The sequence below is a fragment of the Egretta garzetta genome, unplaced genomic scaffold (genome assembly GCF_000687185.1).
Source record: "Egretta garzetta isolate BGI_Z169 unplaced genomic scaffold, ASM68718v1 scaffold14, whole genome shotgun sequence".
Taxonomy (NCBI): domain Eukaryota; kingdom Metazoa; phylum Chordata; class Aves; order Pelecaniformes; family Ardeidae; genus Egretta; species Egretta garzetta.
In genome coordinates this window covers 7,174,233-7,180,956 of record NW_009259588.1, presented here as the reverse complement: position 1 = coordinate 7,180,956, position 6,724 = coordinate 7,174,233, and positions in this window count along the sequence as shown.

Here is a 6,724-nt window from a genome sequence, read left to right as displayed (position 1 = left end):
ATTGCAGTTCACACCAGTCATCCTCATTCATATTAGGAGGAGATTAATAGTACTAATAAAGAAATGACATCAGGTTTAGAGAATGGAAAAATCAACGCAGAACAAAAAAAACCAGCCATTCCAATCATCCATCTCCAGGGTTGATAATAGAGATAACATTCTAGAGTCAAGGAAGAAGAACATTTTGATGGTAATCTACTGAATCCTGATGGGCCATTCATACTTAAAATGTGCAAGTATTGCAACATCTGTTCTACAGCCTATGGAAAGATGAGGTGGGAAATGGGAGCGGGGGAGTCTTTGCTGTGGAGGCAGCGGGGATTGGAAAAGCAACTCCAAAACGTCTAGACAAAAGTTTTGATTGTTAAAAAAAAAATTATGGTGAAGAACCACGGTGGTGGCATCGCCCTCCCACCCACACCCTCACTAGCAGCAGGCTATAGGGACCTGGCAATGTATTTATGACTAACGGGGAAGGTTGGCATCGTGGCCTTTCCCCACCCTACGCCCCGCTGGTACTTGCAAGCTGAAGAAGTTTCAGGCTGCAGGTTCGCTGGGATGGGGCTCTGGTCAGCCTGTGTGCCTGGGCAATTCCTTGTAGAGAAGGAAGTAGGGGGGGGAGGAAGAATATAATAGACTTTTTAACTATTTTATGTTAACTGAAACTATTTAGTGAGCCCATTACACAAAAATATTTCAGCCTACTACTCATCTGTAACCACAGCACTTTGTCATCACTGCAACTAGTCACCAAACTCACCCTTCCTTACTTCTACGGTGCCACCTGTGCAGTGGAAACGCTATAAACCAACAGAGGGGGAGCACCTCCAACGCGCCTAGTGAAAGCGTGTGCTCACAAAACAAATAAAAAAAAAAAAGGCGAGATGGAAACACATAGTTACACATGAACAGGGGGCTCCCTAACGTGCCTGCAAATAGTCACTTTGTATAAATAGCCATGGGAGATGACTAGGCTAATTAAAAAAAAAAAAAAAAATCAGGAAAGGAAAAGGGGACAAACGATTTTTTTTCCCAGGTGTTCAGTCTGCTCGAGCTTGGAACAACTTCTGTAAACAAAGAGGAGGTGACGGGCACACTACCTGCATTCCCATGTGTCCCAGTTACTCCTGCACCAGTTGCATTTTCCAGTTGATATCCAAGTGTATGTATATAGTTTGTCTTTGTATAGGAGTGAGTGTGGTGGCTGTCAATCATGTGCTCTTCCAGTATTGTAATTTAACAGATTATGGCTGTATGAAAACGATGTAAATAACTAGAAAAAAATTAAACTGGATCTCTATGTCCTAGTTTTTGTACATACTGAAACTGCATGGTATTTAAATTATTGTTTGTCTCTGATGTATGCAGTTTCTTAAAAAAATTAATTTAAAAAAAAAAATGCATTCCTGTGCCTGTGTATTTTATCACCCCCATCCCAGTGACCGATAGCCCAACAAACGGATGCTGTCGAGGACAGCAGCCCTCCCGCGGGCGGCCGGGCTCAGCCCCCTCTGCGAGCTGGTTCAGCGAAGGCGGGCAAAGGAAGACGACTGGCACCTCCGCCGCTGAAGTTGTAACCAACACCAGGCTCATAAAAGAACAAAGCCAACGGCCTGCGCTCGGCACACAGACACGCACACAACGCACCGCGCGCCACAGCGCTGTCAGTAGAGGGTACAGGCTGTCGAGTGCCCCCGGCCAGAGGCAGTGTGCAGCATTTGCCAACGCTGCTCTCCCTTCCCTGTCCACCAGCCTTGGTCCAACACGCAGCACCCTGTGGTCAGAGAAGCTGCCACCGAGCACTACCAGCAGGTGCTGTTGCTGTTCAGCCGAGGAGCCGTACCTGCACACCCAGCTACTTCCATATCACCTTTTCATCTTTTTCTTTTTTCCCCTCCCCTCCCTCTTCCCCAAGTAGCTTCAGTGGTTGCACAGCATTTCAGGTTGTGACAAACTGCAGCCTCTGTGTAGTGAAAAGGGGAGGAAAAACCTTCTTCACAAGAGTAAGCGTGTACCCTCAAACAGCCTCGCTGGCCTTCTGCAGAGCATGCGGAGGGTAACAGCTCTCCTTAGGCTGTTCAGTTTTCATAATTGATGGCGCAAGAATTCTGGCCCCAAAGAAGCAATTGGCGCCCAGCACCCTCACTGTAAATGGCAGGTAGGAGCAGCTCACCTCCCCTGATGCACACAGAGGCTTCCAATTACACAAAAATGAAAGGTCCATATTTAACTGACCAAATTCCACTCCTTTCCATTGCTGATATAGAGACACAATACGACCAAAACTCTGGTACTGGGCTTTTTTGTTTGTTTCCATTTGGATACATTTTCAACGACCTCCTTACAATCCTTGTTTGTGTGTGTGTGTATTTCCATTCTGGCAGCCAAGAAGTCTGTTGCTACCCAGTGACTTTGGGATAAATGAAGTTAAAAAAAAAAAAAAAAAAAATCCTAGTGTTTGACTAAAGATCCCCCCCCCCCACAACTAGCTACGGCTTCCATAGCAGCATTACATGGGGGGTGTTATGTTTTAACCGAAGCATTTCATAAAACCGGTCTAAGGAAAGAGACGCGCGAGTCTTCAGTAAAGCCCATGTAATTACTAGCAATCAAACGGCAATCCAATGCCACCTCTAGGCAGGAAACAGAGGAGGGCTGAAAAAAAAAAAAAAAAAATCAATTCCCTGTTAAACAGGCAGCCCCTGGTGACCAGCTCAGCAATAGCATTTGCACTACCTTTACCAGCTGCTTTGAGCCACTTCGGAAAAAAACTTTGGGAATAGGCCCACGGGAACGACCGATAGCCAGGTGCACCCTGCAGTCACTCTCTTGCAACATTCCCTGTTAATGGGACGTAAGATACAACAGTTTATATTTTAACATCTGTTTGATGAGCATCTAAGTTTTACACCCATGGATACATTAACCCTGAGGTAGGAGACAGACACACCTGGTTAGCAACCAGTTCAGAATGCAAAAGCTAGATCCATACACATGTCCATGTGCACACACGCCCAAGAGCTAATTTCAGTCCAAAATGACAGCCACCAGGCATCTAGATTTTTTTTTTTTCAGGGATGGGGAGGGTGGAAGGGGGAAACACGCTGAGCCCACTGAGCAAGTCCCACCAAGGCACTGGAAGCCCCGTGCTGCCAGACAGGAGCCCAGCAGAGCACCCACTGACAGACGGACAGCCACGCATGCACGAACACGCTCCGCTGCTTGGCCGTGCCCGGCTAAGAGCTCAACACCCTCAGCGCAAGAGCTCTGCTGTTCAGAAAGATGTCTTCAACTGAAGTCGTCCCACGTGTCCCATAGGGCGATGAAAGCCTATCTCCCATCCACAGAAACCTGCTCTTCTGTATCGCTGTTCCTTTATCAGCCTCTGAATTATTGTATTTCAGCCACTTTCGTCTCCAGGCTCTCCTCTGCTTTTCTTTCCATGCTCTCCAGCCCCTTACTAGAATTCAGATCACTCCTTGTTTTTCAAGCATCATCCTCTGAACTCTGCCGTTACTTTTGTCATCTGGAGTTTCCATTGCATTTGGACATCAGCTGGAAAAGAACTGGTACATGAACATGGGAGAGCACAGACAGGTGGCACTGCTGTAAACCTCTCTAGAAAGTACTGCTTGAGGAGAGAACAGGACCAAATTAAGCTTATTTTTCTTGTTTTGTAAAGCCCATGAAGATACTTGGCAGGAGGAGGCTTGACAGGGGAGCTTTCACTCTCCAGAGTGAATGCTTCAGCATTGTTTCTATTGTCTCTGGGAAAAAACAGGACGGGAAAATAAAAATAAAAAAACCCCAAACATACACAGCAGCTAGTTCTAGATCAACAAACATGCATGTAGCAAGCGGATACATACTCCTCCAGTCAAAGACAAATAACGTAACTAAAGACAAAATACGTAATTTTCAAGCTTTTCAGGAAAAAACAATCATCAGATGACTTGTTACCACACTCCTCCTGCAATGACCAAGAGGTAACAGAAAGCAAACAGCAAAGTTAAGCCCTTCCCTGCATTACTTTGCCAGGGATTTCAGTAGGAGGCTCAATCTGCGTAAGGAACTAGTAGTCGGTAGCAGATAAATGACCAAACTTGGTCTGCCCACTAAAAACGCCTAGCTGGGCACGGCAGCTATTGCGGTGTTTTAGTTCGAGAGGCCAAAGAGGAATTGTTAGCCACGTATGCCAAACCCCAGGCTGATGACAATCGCTGGAGGCGCAGACCAAGGCTTCCCAAATGGTGGGCTCTGCTCTAGGCTGGGACCTTAAAGGTATGGTGCCTCGACCTCACTCTCTTCATCACGTGCTGGGGGCAGTAAAAACTCACATTTTGCTGTTCTGCTCTTTGGGGAAGTAGGTCTCTGAGCTACAGTATTATGTTCAACTGAGCAGACATCACGGAAAATTAACTGAGCATAAAAGTTAGCCAGATTCATACATGCAGTCTTTTGGGAATTCAGGAAGTTTTCTGCATAAACTGTATCCCTCATAATCCCACAGTGAAAGCTTGGAAATGGATCCATTAAGATACACACAAATGTCTCTTACCCAGTCAGTGAAAGCAGCATGGAGTTAAACCACGCTCTGTTCTCTAGAGAACTCCCATCCTTCATCATAGCCCAGAATAAATAATTCACTCCGTTAAAGAAACAATCCTTTCTTTGCACATGAAACTGAAAAAGCTGCACATGAACTTCAGCTGACATTCAAGTGGAGCAGCATCTGAGGATCCATCCCACAGACACTGAGATGCTTAAGTAAAATTACTGTTGTTCATCTGGAAACATGAAGATTTTTACCGTGAGGGTGACCGAGTGCTGGCACAGGTTGCCTAGAGAGGCAGTAGTCTCCATCCTTGGAGACATTCAAAAGCTGTCTGGACATGGTCCTGGGCAACCGGTTGTAGGAAACCTGGCTTGAGCAGGGGGGTCAGTGGGACCAGACGACCCCCAGAGGTCCCTGCCAACCTCAACACTTCTGTGATTCTGTGAATAGATCTCTGTCTCTCCTCTGTGCAGCTCTGGGGCCTGCCTAATGATAGAGAAAGGCTTTTTTAAATTAAAAACGAAACAAAAAAAATGTTTGGAGCCTTCAGTCAAATAGTGATTGGAGAACACTCACTGGCAAGTCTGGAAGCAAGAACACTAACTGGCACTTCTAATCCTGATGCAATGCATCTCTCTCCTCAGAATATGAGTTATTGATTCCCTTTCAGGACTGAAACTGCTAAACACAGTCAGTGTCATCAGTGCTCGGTTTTTTAATGACTAAGCAATCTGCAGTGCAAAGGCTTGAATAATGCATACGCAACTCTGGAGGGTTTGTGAATAAGCTGTGCAGCCTGAGGGAAAAACATTCAAAAGGGTAATCTTTCAGACCGTGCCCGTGGCCATTATTTGAAAAACTCGCGCACTGCACGTTACAGAACGCAGTGCTGTTCGTCACAGAATGTGTTTGCTCTTTCCTACCCACTTTACCCAGCCCTCATGCCTACACTAGGAAAACAAGCCTCTGTCTGAAGTGAACTAAATTCGTTACACCACAATGCACAAATACAGCAATGGCTTTCGAAACAGGCACAAACAAGTTTTTTTCTGAACTGGGTAAACTCAGGCATTTCAGGATCACTAACAGCAGCATCCCAGAATCCAGCATAGATAATCTATCAAGGTTTTTAGGTGCAACCTGAACTGAGCTCCATGCTTCCCCAGATAATGTGTTGGAAGGTGAGCCTCATCTAGTTTAAAGCAAAAGTTAATTTTCGAAAGCATTTCAAGTCTGCGCTACGCTGAGCACAAGCTATCTTTCAAGTGCAATGAGCATACCTGGCACTTGGCATGCTAAGCATCAATTTGAGTCAAGTTAACACCCAAGCGACACCTTTTCATATACAATTCCCTGGTCTATGCAAAGATGTAGAAATAGAATTTCACACTTCTACAAGAAAAAGATGAGTTCTCCAGCAAATCCCTATCTATGGCTAATCACTCTACTTTTACTTACATCATTAATTACATTTCTGTATTGAATTTATTTTGAAATCTAAACCAAACAAGAATCAGGTGTAAGAAATCGGGCAAAGAAGGGAAGAGACCGGCGTGGTTGAGACAAGAGATGCTGGTCAAACTAAGGAGGAAGAGGGAACTGCACAGGCAGTGGAAGCAGGGACAGGCATCCTGGGAAGAGTACAGGGACGCGGTTTGGTTGTGTAGGAATGGGGTCAGGAAGGCCAAGGCGCGGCTGGAGCTAAACTTGGCTAGGGATGCAAAGAATAACAAGAAGGGATTCTACAGGTGTATCAGCCAGAAAAAGATGGTTAAAGAAAAGAGCGCCGCTCGTGGTTGGGACCGGAGGGGTGGACAGATGCGGCACCACCTCTCCCCTGAAGTGTACCGCATGATCGTGGGGCACCCGGCCCTAAATCATTCATAGACAACCTGATTCTGGGTCAGGGTTTCATACGTAGAAGAGCAGCTCCCTCGCTGTGATCTATTGAGAATCAGCCCTTGACACAAGCTTTTGTAAAAAAAAAAACCAGGGATGGGTCATATACACACTCAAAGCCACTCTCCATGATATTTGAAAAGTCATGGCAGTCAGGTGAAGTCCCTGGTGATTGGAAAAAGGGAAACATTGTGCCCATTTTCAAAAAGGGTAGAAAGGAAGACCCTGGGAACTACCGACCTGTCAGCCTCACCTCTGTGCCCAGGAAGA